Genomic DNA, 18,860 nt, shown 5'->3' with positions numbered 1-18,860 from the left:
ACGTGCAGCACAGAATGAATTCTTAGCTGCACGTATCGCCTCTCCATAGTCCTTCAAAAGATGGTCTAGGAGAGTCTGGTCGGATAAGCACTGGTGTTTCCGCCAGCGGTGCTCTAGCCGTCGCAGAACCCGCTTCCGTGCCCGGAGGTCTTCTGTATACCAGGGCTTTCGTTTGGAAGCAGGCCTGAGAGGGCGCTTGGGAGCGATACTGTGTATAGCCTTGGAGAGACCGGTATCCCAAATACCGGTCAAGACATCAACAGAATCGCCGTCATTTCCATCCATAAGCCCCTCTAGGGCTTCCTGGAACCTTTTGGGTTCCATCAGCCTTCGTGGGTGGACCATTCTAATAGGTCCGCCACCTCCAAGGGGGATCTGGGTAGACGCCTTGATCGCTGCCTCCACAAGGAAATGATCCGTCCATGACAGGGGGGAAATGTTGGTTATTTCCGCCCACGGATTTTCCATGCTCGTACAAAAAACCAAATCGAGCATATTACCCGCAGAATGCGTTGGACCCGAGACCAGTTGAGACAGCCCCATGGAAGTCATGGTATCCATGAATTCACGAACTGCACCGGATGGAACATAGCTGGCCGCGAAGGGAATGTTGAAGTCACCCAGGACTAAAAGCCTGGGAGACTCCAACAATACCTCCGAGACCAGCTGTGTCAGTTCGTCCAGGGAGTCAGTCAGCGCACGAGGTGGCCGGTACACCAACAAAATCCCTAAGCTGTCACTGGCCTTCAGGGTCAGGTAAATATACTCGATATAAGAAGTTTGACGAACATGGTTCCTAGAAAGAGACAAGGTGTCCTTATGGATCAAGGCGACACCCCCCCCCCTGCCCACCTAACCTGATCTGGTCCTTCACTGAGTACCCGGCAGGCAGGGCCTGGGCCCACACAGCTTCCCCTCCAGGCCCAAGCCAGGTCTCAGTAATGCAAGCCAGGTCGCAGTTGTTGTCCTCTATCAGATCGTATACAATGTGGGACTTGTTTTTAATGGACCTGGCGTTGCACAGGAGCAGAGTCAGGGTTTGTGGTATGGATGGAGTGACCCTCAGGTTCCTTTGGATAGGAGAGGGACAGGAAGGAGAGATAGGTATTAAGCATCGATCTCTCCTTCCCCTGTAACGCGAGTCCCTCCTCCTACCGCCATACCTCCCCCTGCCCCACACAACCTCAATGGGAGCTCCGCTCATACTAGATGGACTATCCACTGCCTCCCCAGCGATTCCATCCCCCGCTACCATGTCCTCCCCCTCCCCCCACAGTACAGCAAGAAGGGCGAAGAAAAGTCACAATGACCATTCTTCGCCTTAAAGCCGGCACAGGTCCGTCTCCGTTAGCCGTCGCCGTAGCTGCGCAGCTGCGGAGCCGCAGATGGTGAGTCCTATGGCGGCTCCTCTGTGTGGGTGCGCAGGAGCGCAGTGTCCTCCAAACACGGAGGGCCGTCCGGCGGTGAAGCAGCAGCCCCAGCAGCAACAGCACAGTCCTTGGGGGCGGAACGGAGGCGGGACGGAGGAGGAGGGCCAGACAGGCAGGTTTTATGTGTGTTGCTCTCACCAACACGCCTCCTCTCCCCGCCTTCCTCCAGATGTGCCTGGCCCCCGAGATGAAGGCTAGCTTGCTGGGGAGCCGCAGATGGTGAGTCCTATGGCGGCTCCTCTGTGTGGGTGCGCAGGAGCGCAGTGTCCTCCAAACACGGAGGGCCGTCCGGCGGTGAAGCAGCAGCCCCAGCATTTTAAAGGGAAGCAGATGAATACTACTGCCTGCTTCTGATAAAAGGTAGATGTTTGAGGAGTTGAGTGTCACCTGGTGCGGTCTGGACCCCCCATGCCCCCCAGTGACACTAATGATTTTGGGAAATACTGGATTAATTTAAACTAACCTTGGAAGTGGGAGTGGCAACCCATGATCTTGACTGGACTGAGGCCACAAAAAAATCCAATACTTTCAGAATGGCCTGTGTTCAGACATCTTAGAGTGGGTACTGTCACAAGAAAATCCTGCCACCCTCATGGGCTGGATCATCTTGACTGGAGAGGGAGAAATGGTGAAAGAAATAATCAAGTATGCCACACAGTGGCAAGACCTAATAATCAAAACTCCAGGCAAAAAGGGCCAAGCCAAGCCATCCAACTTTACTTTCTTTTATATTAAAAATAATAATGGCTAGAATTCTGTATGATGTTTCATTCATTGTACAATTGTATGCACTTAATAAGTAGCAGAGGTGCTAAGAAACCCAATTACTGAGTTGCAAAGATGTGTAAGGGCACATACATAAGAGATGTGCATTGGGGTGCCCAGTGCACATTGCAGGCGCAATGCACATTGGAGACTATAACACACCAGTTCTGATAAGCTTCAGTCCCATTGTGCATCTGTCTCTTTGCCTCTCCTATGTAGTTATGTAACAGCAGCCCTCTGTGTGAAAGCACAGATACTAAATATGGATCGCTATGAAACAATGACTGTATCTCTGGGGCATAATCAGGGCATCAGGGTGTCAAAATGAGGTGTCATTGCTACTCCTAAATAAAATTTCTTCCCATTAAATTGCCCTTTTCCCCTTTAGTCATCAAATTTCTATCACTGCAGTACTGTAATTAGCCGAGCATTTAAAAATACAGCTTCTGCATCTAAGGAAAGGGAGCAGACAGCACTGCCTGGGAATACAGACACAAAAATTTCTAGGTATGAATAATTTTCAATGTATCATTCTCTAGAAATTTGAGGAATGAAGTAAAATTTCATTGGAGGGCAGAATTCTTATTTTGGAGGCAATGTCCTCATCCTCCCCCCATAGTTACGCATCTACTGTACCTATATCAATCCTCATATTTGTAAATAAATAAAAATATTACAAAATGTCACACACTTCCAGTGCCCTCTTTCCAAAGGAAACCAAATCTGGATAAGCACTGCTCCACTTAAAGCTTCTTGATGCATTGGTAGTGGCAATTCACATTATTTTCCCCAGAATTTCAGTATATCCTGAATGGCATTATACCTGTTCTATTTAGTAAGTCATCACTTTTACTACCATCAAAAATAATTTGTAAATCCCATTACCCTAGCAATATCTCAGGTTACTTAATAGCATAAACAGTATATATAATACTTCTGAAAGGTATTGCTTGTCCTCTTGATTTTGCTAATGGCATTGTTATCGGTATTTAACAATGCAGGTTTTGACTTGAAGAAATTGCTTGTCAGTTAATTTGGTCACAACACAGTCTTGATGTTCAGTGTGAAATCTTTCATTGTGGCAATGTCATGGGAAAAAGTTTTACAGAGAACAATCTTGAAAGCGTGTTCTAGTTCTCATGATAAACAACCTTCAGATAGCTAAAGCCGAACAAAGGTATCTGAACACTGTTCATAATGTTCTTCAGTGACATCTCTATATTTCCCCACAAAGTCCAAAGGAAAATAGGGTTTCTTTCCAGATATAATACCGTATCTTTATCAATAACACTGTATTATCCCTGCCAAATTATGACAGTTGGGGGGTATGTACTGTATTCTTCCTGAGCCTACCAAATACCAATTTTTCCAAGAGCTAGATATGAACGTATTAAAACATTTTCTCATAAAAATATATATATTTTAAAAATAGTCAGAAGTATGTCCAGTATCTGTTTACATTTTCTCTTTACTTCATGAGTTTGAAGCATCATTGATCAATGCATAGACTGACTAGTCCTGGAGAAATCCAAGCAGGATTTGAGTGGAAACCTATTAAGAGTGAGGGCCTGCTCCTTCATTCACTCCTGTGCTTGTTTGTTTTTGTCTTCCAAGTAGCTTTAAGCACTTTAAAAACTTATTCTGGATTCTCTTTATTAGTACAGGTTGCAACAAAATGCCAGTTTGCCCCATACTTGTAACACCCTTTGGCGGACATCTTTGGTTGCCAACAGGATGCACAGGAAAGCCATGAAATCCACAAACATCTGGATAATTTCAACCGGAAAGAAGAAACCCTTAAAGTGAACAAAATTTGGCTACCAGTCCTGAGGAATAGCAAAATAAGGACTCAGCAAATGCAAATGGAAACCATTCAGGGTCAGGGTCTTTCCCAGCAGATAATGATCACCAATTAGCAGACATTAATCCTCTTTTGCATTAGCCTCCCAGCCTGAGGCCTACCATCAGCACAGAACACTACACATGCAAATCACTCCTGCATTCCCAGGCTCACACAGTGTGTGTGTGTGTGTGTGTGTGTGTGTACACACACACACACATACCCAACTTTTTCCAGGCAAGCATTCTCTAAAGATGCCAGCCACAGATGCTGACAAAATGTCAGGAAAAAACTCTTCTAGAACATGGCCACATAGCCCAAAAAAACCACAAAAAACTATGGATGCCGGCCATGAAAGCCTTTGACTTCACAGCAGGAGAAATTATTTTGCAGCAAGCTCTGAGAGCTTCTCTACCTGCTTAGTCAGCTCTGTCTTTCCCATCAAAGTTAGATTAGAAAAAGAGTAGGCATCACATGGCCCTCCAGATATGGTTAAATTGAAATTGCCAGCATTCTTCACTTTTCTAGCAAGAGCTGCCCATCCTTCCAATCCAACAATATCTGGATGACCAAATGATTCCCACCCCTGAATTAAATAATACTTCCAATACAAAAGAGCAAATTTGTACTTCTGAGTGATGAAAGCCATTTTTTTATAATAGCCCTTGCTTTTCCTTACTGGGGCCTTGTCAAATGCTGTGTTTTAGGTAGAGCTTTGTAATTACCATAGTGACAAAACGTCAGGAAATAAACAGTCATATTTATATGTTTATCAGTGATATACAGTCCAGGAGAATATGCTTTTATTTATACTTTTCCAACTTGGTTACTGTCTTTGCATGGTAATGGAAGAGTTCATCACAAAATAATATCTCTTACCAACTCTGCTTTGTTGGGAGCAAGCAGAGGGGGGAATAAGTATGCTCTCAATTTGAGATTCAAAAGTAGACAATAGTATCTGTAAGCCACCAACAGCAGTCCTAGTTCTGCCATTTACATTCTGCTTGAGAGCTAATAATTATATTGGCAGAGTTTAACTCTCTGTCAGTTATATGAATGATCTTCTTCTCTTTCACCTAGAGCAAAAGGACAGCTAGGGAGTCATGGGTCCAAACTCTGCTTCCTCACACCCACATTACTGATTTGCCGCAGGACTACATGCAGGAGCTGTGCAGTTGCACTTACACATGTGGGGAAAAGGAAGAAACAAATACCAAGCAAGAGGGCTTGCATGTGCAAGGACACCTGGACAGCTCCTGAGCACATCCCTGTGGTCAGTTGAGGCTGAGAGGGGAGATCTGTGCCCAAGAGTCTGTGGCTGCCTTTCACACCACATACAAAGGCATTGTGCAAGACGGTATAGGATACCTCTTTTCTCACTCTGTTTAAAAGAACTTATGCTCGCATACTTTTTAAAAGACTGTTGGTTATCTCTGGGGCCATTCACACTACATTTTAACCTGGGCTCCAATCCGTTCATACTTGCGCCGGGGTTTCCTGACCTAAATTGGGGGGTCGTTCATACTTGTGCCGGGGCTTTCTAACACGAATGGGGGGGCGGGGTAAATCCCCCTTAACCTGAGGCTTTTTGGCATGGATTTTCTTGCGGTTCTTTTCAAAGGAACCAGTTTTTTGCCAATGGGAACTTGTAAATCATTCCCATCCGATTCCTTCCTTCCTCCTCCTCTCCCCCCTCCACCCCGATCTTGCCCCCACTTGCACCCTGCATCCCTCTGCTTCCTCCTCCTCTCGGTCCTTCCTCTATCACCCCCGATCCTGGTTCTGTTTGACCCCTCCATCATTCTGCTCCATCCTCTTCCTCCTTCCTCTGTCATCCTGATCTTTTGCACCCTCCGTACTTGTGCTTCCTCCTCTTCCTCAGCCACCTCCACTCTTCCTCCCCTTCCTCCTCTCCCCCCCCCATTGCCAGCGATCATGGCATTTTACCCCATTGGCAAATGTGAATGGAATCCCAGGGTAAAATGCCACGATTGTGGCAAATCAATGCCACATATAGAATCGATCCTGGCAATCAAATGCCACGGAGAGATTCAATCGTGCCATTTCTAAAAAAATAACCCGGTTCCCACACCAGGTTATTCTTTCAGTGCGAATGGGGCCTCAATGTAAGCCTCCCATATACCCCGATACCAAATGCTAACTATCTAAAGTTATTTCTTTATGCCAGGTGTATGTGTTGAGGGACAACTCATCTATGATTGAATTTCCACAAAACACCACAGAATAGCATTTTAAAGGATAACTCTTAACCTGAGAAGCAATGAAAAGCATAGAAATAAGCTGTCACAAGGACCAACCTTGAGCCATGTGTCCTTAGGCATCCCATTTAATAATAATAAATAGTAAAACTTTTATTTTTATACCGCTTTTCCTGCAGATCAAAGTGGTTTACAGTAATTAAAAACTCTATGATCCGTGTCATAGTACAATCTAATATACATACTAAGAATACAATTAACAAGTAAAAACATATATAACAACAGTCGGGCATCAGATGAAAATTTAACCCATTAGGGACTGGTTTCCCTATAGCAAATCGGGAGGATATGCTACTCAGACAAGATAAGTTTTCAATGCCTTTTTTAAGGCTTCCAATGTCGAACTAAGTTGAATCTCTTCCGGGAGCGCATTCCAGTGGGTTGGAGCTAATGCTGAATAAGCTCTTTCATGTGTTGCTGCCAATCTCACCTTTGGCCATTCAAGGACTAGTTTCCCTGTTGTTCTGAGGGTGCGGGGTGGATTATGTAGGGAGAGGCGCTCCCTCAAGTAACTCGGGCCCAAGTCGTAAAGGGCTCTATAGGTAACGACCAACACTTTGTATTGAACTCAAAAGCTAATCGGCAGCCAGTGTAGAGATTTTAGTACAGGTGTTATATGGTCGGTTCTAGACATACCCGCAACCAATCTGGCTGCAGCATTTTGAACTAGTTGAAGCTTCCGAACTTGGTACAAAGGTAGCCGCATGTAGAGCGGATTACAGAAATCCAAGCGAGAGGTTACCAGTGTATGTACTATCGTTTCAAAGTCCTTTTGGTCCAGACAGGGACGCAGTTGGCGTATCAGCCGAAGCTGGTACCAAGCACTCCTGGTCATCGCATCTACTTGAGATGATAATTGTAGAGATGAATCCAGGAGAACTCCCAAACTGCGAACTTTGTCCTTTAGGGGGAGCGTAACTCCATCCAGGACTGGAAGGCAAATTTCCCTGTCTAGATTTGGGGCACCTATCACAAGTACCTCTGTTTTCTCTGGATTCAGCTTGAGTTTGTTTTTCCTCATCCAACCCATTACTGACTCCAGGCAGGCATTCAGAGGAGAGATGCCCTCCTTAGTCACTGAAGCAGCCGGAGACATGGAGAGATAGATCTGGGTGTCATCAGCATACTGATAACACCATGCTCCATGCCTCCAGATGATCTCTCCCAGCGGCTTCATGTAAATGTTAAATAGCATGGGGGACAGAATGGCGCCCTGAGGGACACCAGATGTCAACTCTCTTTTATGAGAGCAGCTGTCCCCCAGTTTCACCATCTGGAATCTTCCTGAGAGGTAGGATCGGAACCACTGGAGCACAGTGCCCCCGAGACCCAAATCCCCCAGGCGTTCCAGAAGGATACCATGGTCAATGGTATCAAAGGCCACAGAGATGTCCAAGAGCACCAACAGGGTTACGCTTCCCCTGTCGATGCCCAGACGGAGATCATCAACAAAGGCGACCAAGGCAGTCTCAACTCCGTGTCCCGCTCTGAAGCCAGTTTGAAATTTCCATCCATGTTCAGAGGACAACCGCTTCAACACAGAACCTCCTCCTCAACCACCTTGGGTTTATAGTGCCACTGCCTCACATTACAAATGGATAACTGGTGGATTTCACTTATGCTGGGGAATGTGAGAGAGAGCTGAATCATAGGATTTTACAGTTGGAAGGACCACTAGGGCTATCTAGTACAATGCCCTACCCTGCAGGAATCCACAACTGAAGCAATCCTGAAATATGCTTATCCAACCTATGTTTAAAGACCTCCAAAAATGGAGAGTCCGTTACCCTCCAAGTCAACCTGTTCCACTGTTTGATGACACTTACAGTAAAAAATAAAAGTTATTTCCAATGTTTAAGTGTATTCTCTTTCTTTCTTTCTTTCTTTCTTTCTTTCTTCTTCTTCTTCTTCTTCTTTTTGTAATTTCATTCTACTGAAGCAGTAGAAAACAAGGTCATTCCATCTTCTACATGACATCCCCCCATATATTTAAAGACAGCTATCGTGTACCTCTTTCTTGTCCAATCTAAAGATATCTAAGTTCCTAAGTCATGCCTCCTATGGTAGATTTTTTATCATCTTGGTCACCCTTCTCTGCACACGTTCCAGTTTGTCAATAAGCTATTTTAATTGTAGTGCCCTGAACCAGACACAAAATGAGATCTGACCAAAGACAAATAGCGTGGGACTACTATTTCCCTCAGTCAGGACACTATACTCATGTTGATGCAGTGTACAGTTGCATTGGCTTTTTTTTGTCTGCTGCATCACCCTGTTGACTCATGTTTAGTCTGTGGTCTACAGAGACCCCTAGATCCTTTTCACATGTACTGCTTTCAAGCTACATGTCATCTATCCTATATACAGTGCATTTTCCTGCCTAGATATAGTGTCTTATATTTATAGTGTATCTCACAAGCATAGTAATTACTGTTCACAAGTAGATGGTGACCAAGAACCAATCCCACACCACCCATAAATAAACACAGAGAAGTAAAACAGGCTTAGGCTTCTCTGTAAAAAACATATTAAATAAGTTACAAATGCTAAATATTTCATAATATCTCATGGTAAGAGGCTCTTGTATTATGTACTCTTCAAACGTTCCAGAGAGTCAGAGAACTGCAAAATACAAAATGGAGGCTGAAGAGACTCAGACTAACTGAGGCCCCATACAGACAAGCCAAAATAAAGCTGCTTCGGGTCACTTTGGAGGTATGCTGTTTAAATGATGCATGCGCCCTAAGAGTTCGGAAGCTGCGTCAAAGCTGTGCTCCTATCCTTAAGACTGAATTGTGGCTTTGGCACGGCTTCTAGCCTCGCATTCATAATTTAAACAGCATACCTCAAAAGTAACCAAAAGCAGCTTTATTTTGGCCTGTCTGTATGGGGCCTGAGATCAGCAAATGAAGGAACAGAGTGTGGCTAAGATCACCAAATGGGAAATGACATTAATATACGCTATGCCTAAACTAATAAGAGAGATGTTGTTGTGTGCCTTCAAGTCATTTCTGACTTAGGATGAACCTATCATGGGTTTTCTTGACAAGATTTGTTCAAAGGAGGTTTATCATAGCCTTCCCCTGAGCTGAGAGCATGTGACTTGCCTAAGGCCACACAGTGGGTTTCATGGTCGAGCTGGAAATCAAACCCTGGTATCCAGAGTTGCAATCCAACACTCAACCACAATGCTGGCTCTCACGCAAACTGTAAACTGCTGAGTATAAACATGCTATGGCTGCTATCTCTAACAACTTATACTTTAGGCATACTAAAATAGCACTCTGGGATTCTAAATGTCCCATGGGAAAAACAGAGAATAGTTTATTTACATAATCACCCTCTATTCTGCATTATATGTGGTCAAAACTATATGACAGTACAGTAATTTGTTTCATGTGTTAACTGATTTATAGTGATTTAACAGCCACAAACCTTTCTGTGGCTGGACGTACATTTAAGATTACAGTCCTATACAGAGTTTTAAGACTAATTTTCACTGAATTCATCAGGGCTGACATCAGACTGGACAATACAATTGAAAAGTACAAGAAGAAGTACACTTTAACCATAGGTGTTCTTTGTTTAATGGCTGGTGTTGTAACATGGACAACAAAATAGAGTTGAGGTTTCACCACAGGGTGTGGGGTCGAAGTAGGGTGCATTTATAGTGTGATGGGAGTTTAGCAAGCCCAAATGAAGCTAGTAAAATTCATAAAGGAGCACCTGGTAATACCTGTGCTAGATAGTTAAAGCACAGGGAGTTTTTATGAATGTCACAGAGAGATGAAGTGTGGAAAAGGGCAAAGGGTAGAAAAGAAGAAAAGGATTATGTGATGCCACATGGGTAATGGGAGAATTTTATCAACAAAGGTATGATTAGTTATTGGAAACACCAAATTAAATAATAAATTTAATCACATAAGTGTATATCATAGAGGAAATTACATGGTGGGATATAAATGCAGATTAATGTCAGGGATCTAGGAGTCTTAGTAGACCACAAGCTAAAAATGAATCAACAGTGTGATGCAGCAGGTAAAAAAGTCAATATGATCCTAGGCTGTATCAATAGGAGTGTAGTGTCTAGACTGAGGGAAGTTATTGTTCTTCTTTGGTCAGTCTTCACCTGGAATACTGTGTTCAGTTTCAAGGCATCACAATTCAAGAAGGATATTGATAAGCTGTAGTGTGTCCAGAGGAAGGTGATCAAAATGGTGCAAGGTCTGGAAACCATGCTCTATAAAGAACTGGTTAGGGAGCTGGAGGAGAGAAGCTTAAGAGGTGATATGATCACTCTGTTTAAATATTTGAAGGGCTGACATATTGAAGATGGAGCAAACTTGTTTTCTACTGCTCCAGAAACTAGGACACAGAGCAATGGATTCAAGCTACAGGAAAAGAGATTCCATCCCAGCATTAGGAAGAACATCTTGACAGTAAGAGCTTTTCAACAGTGGACCATACAGCCTCAGAGAGTGGTTGAGGATTTTTTGGAGGATTTTAAACAGAGGCTAGTTTGCCATCTGTGAGGAGTGCTTTAATCATGTATTCCTGCTTGGCAGGGCATTACGCTGGATGGCCCTTGAGGTCTCTTCCAACTCTATGGTTCTATAACACATTTTGTAACAGCCTTTTTAAACCTCACAATTAATGTTTTGTGTGCAAGTACTGACTTTCCTTTGCAACTAAATTTCAACCACTGATTTGCCTTCACCCACCTAATTTCTTGTATCACATGGGAATTTCCTTTAGTCTTCATTTGATTAAGCAGACAAAGGGTTTCCTCCTCCTCCCCCTCCCCCCCCCCCAGAGCTGAAACTCAATGCTACTCGCAAAAATTAAAACAGATAAAAATAAAATATCCAAGTAGGTTTCCTTTAAGAAAAGAATTTGTATATGGAGCTTATTGCACGTTTGTTTTACCTGTCTGTGCCCTAACAGGATGCAGGCAGGAATTATTGCATGTAATTCGCCGCCGATTCCATTGGCCGAGTACAGCCCAGCTGCATCCTGGCTCCCAGGTGTGCTTCAGAAGCTGCTTTCAAAGTGCACCTGGGAGACCGGCTGCAGCTGAGCTATACTTGGTTGGTGGAATCGGTGGTGAATTACGTGTGATAATTCCCATCTGCATCCCATGTCCCATTTGCATTCTATTAAGGTGCAGTCAGGTTAAATGTACGTGTAATAAGCTCCTATGATAGGGCTCCTTCAGATAAAGGAAATGCATTGAGAGGTTGTGGTATTTGCTGCCATAGATCATGGAGGGTTTAAAAAACACACACCCCAAACAACATCTATGTTGCCCTGGACTGTTTTTTTTGGGCATTCCCAGCACTACTGCAACATTTTATTCCCACTCTGAAGTAGACTTCCTCATCATCCTGAGACATATTGGAACAAACAGATTGTCTAGATGAATTTCAGTCTAGTTTCAGACCTGGTTATGGAACTTCAGTCACTTTGGTGGATGGCCCACACAGGGAACTAGACAGGAGGACTGTGTCCCTTTTGGTATTGCTGGATGTCTCAATGGTTTACCACACTATCAACTACAAGTCATCTGTCTAGGATGGGAATTGGAGGTACAGTTCTACAGTGTCTAGTTAACAGGGAACACTTTCCAAAGTGTTCCTCCTGGGGTGATAACCAGTTTGGAATCCTGGGATTCAGTCTTCCTTTATATTTTCTCCATACGCTCAGCAATGCCTTTCTTACTATATGATTTTTAAATCCTGAAACTGCTCTAACCTTCTTATACCAGAGATAAAAGTACCACCTGGACTCATGTCCATCTAATTCTAATAATTTTGTATTATCTGATTTAATCCAGTCCTTTAACCAAACTAAACATACCACTTTGAAATACGTTTTCAAATCTGGCAATGCTAGTCCTCCTCTGGCTTTATTGTCTATCAACAATTCCCACGGTATCCTTGGTTTTTTTTATTAAACCATATAAATTTCACCAATTCCCCCCCCCCCCATATCCAAAAGGGTACATTTGAACTAATAATTGGTGTAGTCTGAAACAGATACATTACTTTGGGCAAAATACTCATTTTAATTGTGGCTATTGTTTCCATTAAAGATAAATTAAGACTCTTCCATCTATCTAAATCTCTCGTAATCTCGTCCCATATTATTTTCAAATAGCTGACAGTTGTTTGGAGATATAATTATACACAGGTATTTTCTTTTCTTCACAATTTCAAAACCTGTTCTTCTTTTCAATTCTTCTTTCTCTTCTCCTGTCATAATTTTAATTAATATTTTGGTTTTATCTGTGTTTATCTTAAAGCCCGCAAATTTCCCATAGTTTCTCATTATTTGCATTGCTTAGCTGACTTTAAGGATGGAGGAAGGATGGGAGACGGGAAAAGGACGCTGTCCCTCCTGCATGATAATCTCCAATGTTCCAAAGAAGCTTCTAAATAAAGAAAGACCTCATCTAGGCCTGAGAAACTGGAAGGCTGTACAGAATAAATGAAGTAAGATATGGGGGGGGGGGGGGACAAGACCTCTGGACACACCAAAAGTCAAGCAGTGGCTCAGTGCAACGTAAATATCCACATGTGCGGATACACTACGGTAGCATATACAACCCCCATGCTGAATAGCAGTATTGTGTAATACATGTCAAGGACTGTGTGCCACTGTGAAATGTACAGATCAGAACCACAATGTGCAATGTGAAACTGCTATTTGCAGTTCCACTGAGCAAAATTTATCCATTGCACTATGGCAAAATAATACATTTCAGTTTGTGCCCTTCACCTACTTCCAGACTTGGGATGGGGTGTAGATGTCAAGTGTTGCTCTATTTTTTGTTGTATAGCACCACTACAATTTACTACTTTTGCACTGTTAACTCTGAGCCAAGAGGAACTTTAGCACCTTAGTGCAAAGGCAGTAGGTTCCTGTGCTTGGAAAAACCAAGCCCCATATGCACACAGGTCAACTTGAAGAACATTTTTAGTGATCCTTTACTTTCGCCATCCCTGCAGCTTCAAACCAATAGGTTTATCACACAGACCCTAGAACAGGACTGTCGTGTTACAAAAAGGAGACATGATGGGGACAGGAGGCGGCATAGAATGCATCTTACCACATAGGAGAACTCTGTGGCTGCCACCACCGGCGGAAGTTCCCTTCATGTTCCACATCTGTCCCAGAGGGGGCGATTTTTGAGACCTGTTCAAAAGTGTTCTCAAAAATCGCCCCCTCTGGGATAGATGTGGAACTCAATGGGAACGTCTGGCGGTGGCATTCTCATGTGCAGTAAGATGCGTTCTTCACCCCATCCGGTTCCCATCACGCCCCCTTTTTGTAATGCGATGGGTCCATTCGAGGGCCTATGCGATAAACTTACAAGTTGAAAGCAGTGTGTGTGTGTGTGTGTGTGTGTGTGTGTGTGTGTGTGTGTTGAGAGGTTAACATAAGAATCTACTGCTTTATTGCCAAGGCTCTGTATTTGTATGTGTGCCTTCATGGTCACCTTATGGCAACCCCATAAATTTCATAGGATTTTCTTAGGCAAGGAATACCCGGAGGTGGTTTGACTAGTTCATTCCGCTGAAATATAGCCTACAGCACATTGTATTTGTTGGCAGTCTCCCATCCAAGTTCTAAGAAGAGCTGACCCTGCTTACTTTCCAAGATCAAATGGAATCTGATTTCTTTAGGGTATTTAGGCCAAGGGATTATATACCCTACCAGACTGTGGTTTCTAGGAGCTATGGTAAGCATCACATGTTGATGTCACTCTTCCCTATGATCCCTGGGGTTGGAAAAGGGGAAAATACCTGTTCACAAGGTCTGCTAAACCAACTTATATAGATCTTTAAGTGACTATGTGTGCACGTATGCATTTGAAGCTAGGCATCTTAACTGGATGAACAGAAGCCCAACAATTGAAAACACAATCATTCCACTCTGTTATTTTCTTCAGTCTTGTCCATTCATTTCTCTGTTCCTTCTCATTCCTTTTCCCCCCTTCTTGTGATTCTTTCACTTAGAATAGTATGGGGATGGTTTGTGTGGCAGCTCCTTGTACAGTGTGGGAGGGAAAAGTGCTTAGATGGAACACTGACTCTGGTTGTTCCATGTGTCTGTGTGTGTGATTGTGTATCCTCTCATTGTCACCTCTTTTTAAGACTTGAACATCTCAAATGTTTTAGATTTTCCTTAATATTCTCAAAGGGAAAATGTTTCAAACCACAGACCATTTTAGCTATCCTTTTCTCTGCTTATATCTCCACCCACGCACCCACATCACAGAAGCACAGTGTAGATGGCATTTTACATTTGGCATATTTTTAGCAGAATGTTGCCTGCTTGTTTCACTGCCAGTCTCTTAGGTAATATTTCTTGGCACTGAGGGAAGAAGCACTCCAAGGCCACACCATAAAGCTTCACAGTTGAAATAGTGTAAGGTTGGTATTGAGGCACAGACCACCCAGGAAGTTCTTAGAATTAAAGAAATGACATGTTTCTCAACAAAATGACTATAGGATGTTTTAGGCCTTGCTAATAATTGATAAAAAAAATATGGACAGTAAACATTGGGAAATTGAGAAAACTCTCATTTTGATCCCCCTCACTAAATCACACTGTGCAATTATATCATTATGATTCCATTTTAACAACCAAGGCTGCATTCTGTGGAATGCTGGGTTTTGTAGTTTAGGGAGACACTGAAGTTCTCTGATTGAGAATTATAAATGTCCTTCCCTCAACTGCAAACCCCAGGAGTCCATAGGAGCCAATCATGACAATTGAAGTGGAAGCATAGTGCTAAACCTGTGTAGTGTGATACAGCCATTAGTATCATCTATTATGATGGATTTAATAAAGAATAACCCAAAAGTACTATTGTTATGCAGGTTTGAGGCAACGCTCTAATTTACATTAATGAAAAAGTCTGAAGCAGAGTGAGGGATTTATTCTAAAATAACTGGAGAAAAGAATAGGGTTCTTCTGTATGCTCCCTGTAAATGACTATGCAGTGTTCTACATAAATGTCGAGGTTTTATAAGCCTGGGGAAAGTGAGGGTGCATCCAAAATTATATTAAAAAAACCCCAAGATTTTGTTCCTGTTCTTTCTGATTTTATACAAGGTTAAAATAAACCAATCTTGGGAGTTGGGATAAAAATCTCTGATCATACTTGGAACTGACAGAAAATATTCTGTGATAAACAAATTGTGTATGGATATCAAAAATAAAATTTGAATTGGAAACAATAGGAACAAAATTTGTGAATTTCTGGACTTAATCATTCTGGATATGCCTTGAATGAACGCAATGGGTCAAAATAAGAATCCTATCACCACCCTACTCCTTCCTCCGCAGGTATTTTCCCCCCACAGTTGTAAGAGAAAAATTATATACTCAAACTTGAGAACTCAAACTCTGAAGTAACATCCTCTGAAAGATTTATTTGGAATCATTTGGCAAAGAGTCTTCTAACCAGAAATTCATCAGTAAAAAAAGAGAGATAACTCTCTATATTGCCAGTCAAACCATCTTTGCTGAACAATGGCACAACCAGCTTCTTGCACCATTCTATAAAGCACCAAAACAGATGAGCCTGAAGCCGCCCCTCACGAAAATGGATTGGAGCTGTGGCAAGCACACATCATGGCCCCAATCTGCCTTGCAGCCTTGCCTTGGGCTGGCAAAAAGGCAGCTTTTCCCACCCCACATAGCCCATGGGCAGCTTCAAGCCACTCTGGTGACATGCCAGAGCACCCAGAAGCCAGCCCACATCATCTTGGGCATCTTGGGGGAGTGCAGCATCTGTACACTACACCCCCAAGCTGTCTGAAAGCCCTCCTGTCTGCATCCCTCCTTAATCATTTAATCATCATATGGCATAACTGGGCCTATAGTACAATCCAACTGTGAGCAGAAAAAAATGCAACAAGAAATCAGCTGGAGAAAATGGCCTATCATTTTCTCTTCTTGTTTATTTCCAATTCTCTGTGCATTACTGTAATGACATTTAAGATAATGCACAGAGAATTGGAAATAAACAAGAAGAGCCTGAACTCTTAACACAGGAAGGCAAATATGATTTAATAGGCAACACTGAGAGATCATATTGGAGCTCTTCTATCTTTTTTGTTTTATTTTGATTTAATCGCCCTAAATAACAAAAGGTATGTCATATAGAAGCTAGAGCAAGCTTCTTTTCAGCTGCTACAGAGATAATAACATGAACCGGTGGATGCTTAAACAAGTAAAGAAATATCACTTAAACATTAAGAAGGATTAATTTCTGACATTGGAATAGATTAACAAGGGAAGTGGTGGACTCTCCCTTCTCGGAGATTTTTATTCAGAGATTGGATGGCCATCTCTCAGGAGTGCTTTAGTTGTATATTGCTACATGGTTACATAACTGTAAAAAGTAGCTTACATTAGCAATAGCTGGACAAATGACAGAAGCACAGCATGATTATAGTTGGTTTGTATGTTAACAGAAGAATAGCATCCATTCATGAAATGACAGGACTCCTCTTTTCTTGATAAGGAACCTGAGTCTTTATAGGCTGAACACTCATGAGGTGTTTCTGTGGCTACTCCCAAAAAAGCGGGACGAGAAGGAGTGTAAATTACTATGGAGCAGAATAATTGCTTCCAAATAGGAACTCTGTCCCACTCCTTGAAAATTTCCTTCAGTCCCCAGATTTCAGAGAGTGAGACACTGAAAATTGTTCACACCTGGAACTTCTATTTGCTATGTTCTTATTCCCTTTGTATATTTGCCTCCCCCTTTTGATTGGATGCCTAAACTGAATTTCCAAGTGCCCAATGTAAGTTTTAAATTAGTGCAGTGCCTCCCATAGCCATGCACCTGGGGGAAGGTACACTTTAACAGCTTTGACCACATAGGAACAACACAGAGATGGGTAAGGCAAAGCCAGTTATACCTCCAATTTATGTGCTAATCTGTTGGAAACTTCCCTCTCCCACATACAGGAATCAGTGGGCAAAGAGTGGTCTCAGGATGAGGATGAGGATTTTTCCAAATGCCAAAAGTTCACTGGTGATGTCTGTGTTTTTTATGATGGGAGAACTGGATTTCTTCCTACTAAATCCATGGGGGAGGGGGCTGTTAATTGACTATTAAGGTTGTTGGTGCATTAAATAAGTCACAATAAAGGTGGAGATGTACAGGTGAGGCAGACAGTCACATTGACTTGAATGGTAGTGCGCACCTGGGCAAACACACCATTTTGCCCCTCCCCGCTTGCCATCTGTGAATAATTGAGACGGCGGACCCCAAGTCTGTAAATTGGGAGGAATGACTGTAATTTAATAAAGTTGTATCCTGAACGTTGTCACCATCACTGTCTCACATCATTATTTTTAGTGTGATTGCAAGAACGTATTTAATATTCTACAGAAGATATTATAGATCCAAAACACACTGAAGAAATAATCCAATTCAAGACCTCTTTAAATACCCAGGCTCAGTGTTAGGGAATCCTTGGAAATGTAGTTTGCGGTGGTGCCAGAGCTCTCTAACAGAGAAGGCTTAATGTCTCATAAAACTACAGTTCCCAGAATTCCCTAGCACTGAACCAGGGCAGTTAAAGTGGTCTCAAATTGGATTACTTCTGCAGTGTGTTTTGGACCCTAGTTGAGGAAGAGAGCTGAAACACATCCAATTGGCAGCTGCTGACACTATATAGTATTTCTTTCTCTCTGTTTTTCTGCATCAAATTAATTCTGTCTTAATTGCTTGCAGGAAATCATTTTTCCTTTTTTTTTTCTGATGAAGGCTGGGCACAATCTTCACATGTCTAGAGTTCTCAAAAAGAATATTTCTAAACTAAGCACATCAGAGAGCCAGAATTGTTATATATGTTATTCTACCCTACTACTCTGGGCTGCAAGTTCTTCCAAATACACTATTAGCCATGAGTACTATCCCATGATGCTGAAAATTGTTGTTTACGCATAATAGTTCATCACACTTGTAGATCTTTTCTACAAATGTCCTCTCCTAGAGATTTGTAAGGCTGACAATGGAGTACACCTAACACATTCACCCAAAATTACAGATCAAGTCAGCTCATGCTGCCTTGTCAGAATGATGTTTCCGAATATAGTTTCAGTTCAGCCACATCCCTGCTCCCTTAAGATCATCTGGGTAGCTTGGCTATGTCCTGAGTTGTGTGACTTCCTCCTTGCACCAACCAGAGAATGGCACATTGGCAACATAACTTTGTAGGTCCAAAATGCATCCTCATGTGTTTGTAAATAGACTAATTCTGAGCAAGGGTTCCAAATATAACACAGTAGCTTCCTTACAGAAGCTTTTATTGAGAGAAAAATAAGGTGAGATGAGATGATGAAAGACTTGCAAATTGGAAAGGATAAAATAGGGATCTAAGGTATCAAAAGGTGTGTATGCAAGCCAATGCTGAAGGAACTCCAGACATTTATTATTTAAAAAGTGCTTATTGTGATACACTATAAAAGCGACTGATTGTCTTAATAATGTCACTGGAAGCCAAGTTTCTGTCACAGGAC

General features: G+C 42.5%; 1 protein-coding gene across 1 annotated transcript in view; it reads left to right on the top strand.

Moving 5' to 3' along the window:
* LOC121926305 (acyl-CoA (8-3)-desaturase-like) overlaps positions 1-18,860 on the top strand; it is a 575,266-nt gene that overhangs the window by 282,839 nt on the left and 273,567 nt on the right. The window lies entirely within an intron of this gene.

This window comes from Sceloporus undulatus, chromosome 1, assembly GCF_019175285.1.
Source record: "Sceloporus undulatus isolate JIND9_A2432 ecotype Alabama chromosome 1, SceUnd_v1.1, whole genome shotgun sequence".
NCBI classification, from domain to species: Eukaryota; Metazoa; Chordata; class Lepidosauria; order Squamata; family Phrynosomatidae; genus Sceloporus; species Sceloporus undulatus.
Note: the sequence above shows the minus strand (reverse complement) of the source record. Positions and strands in the feature narration are given on the sequence as shown.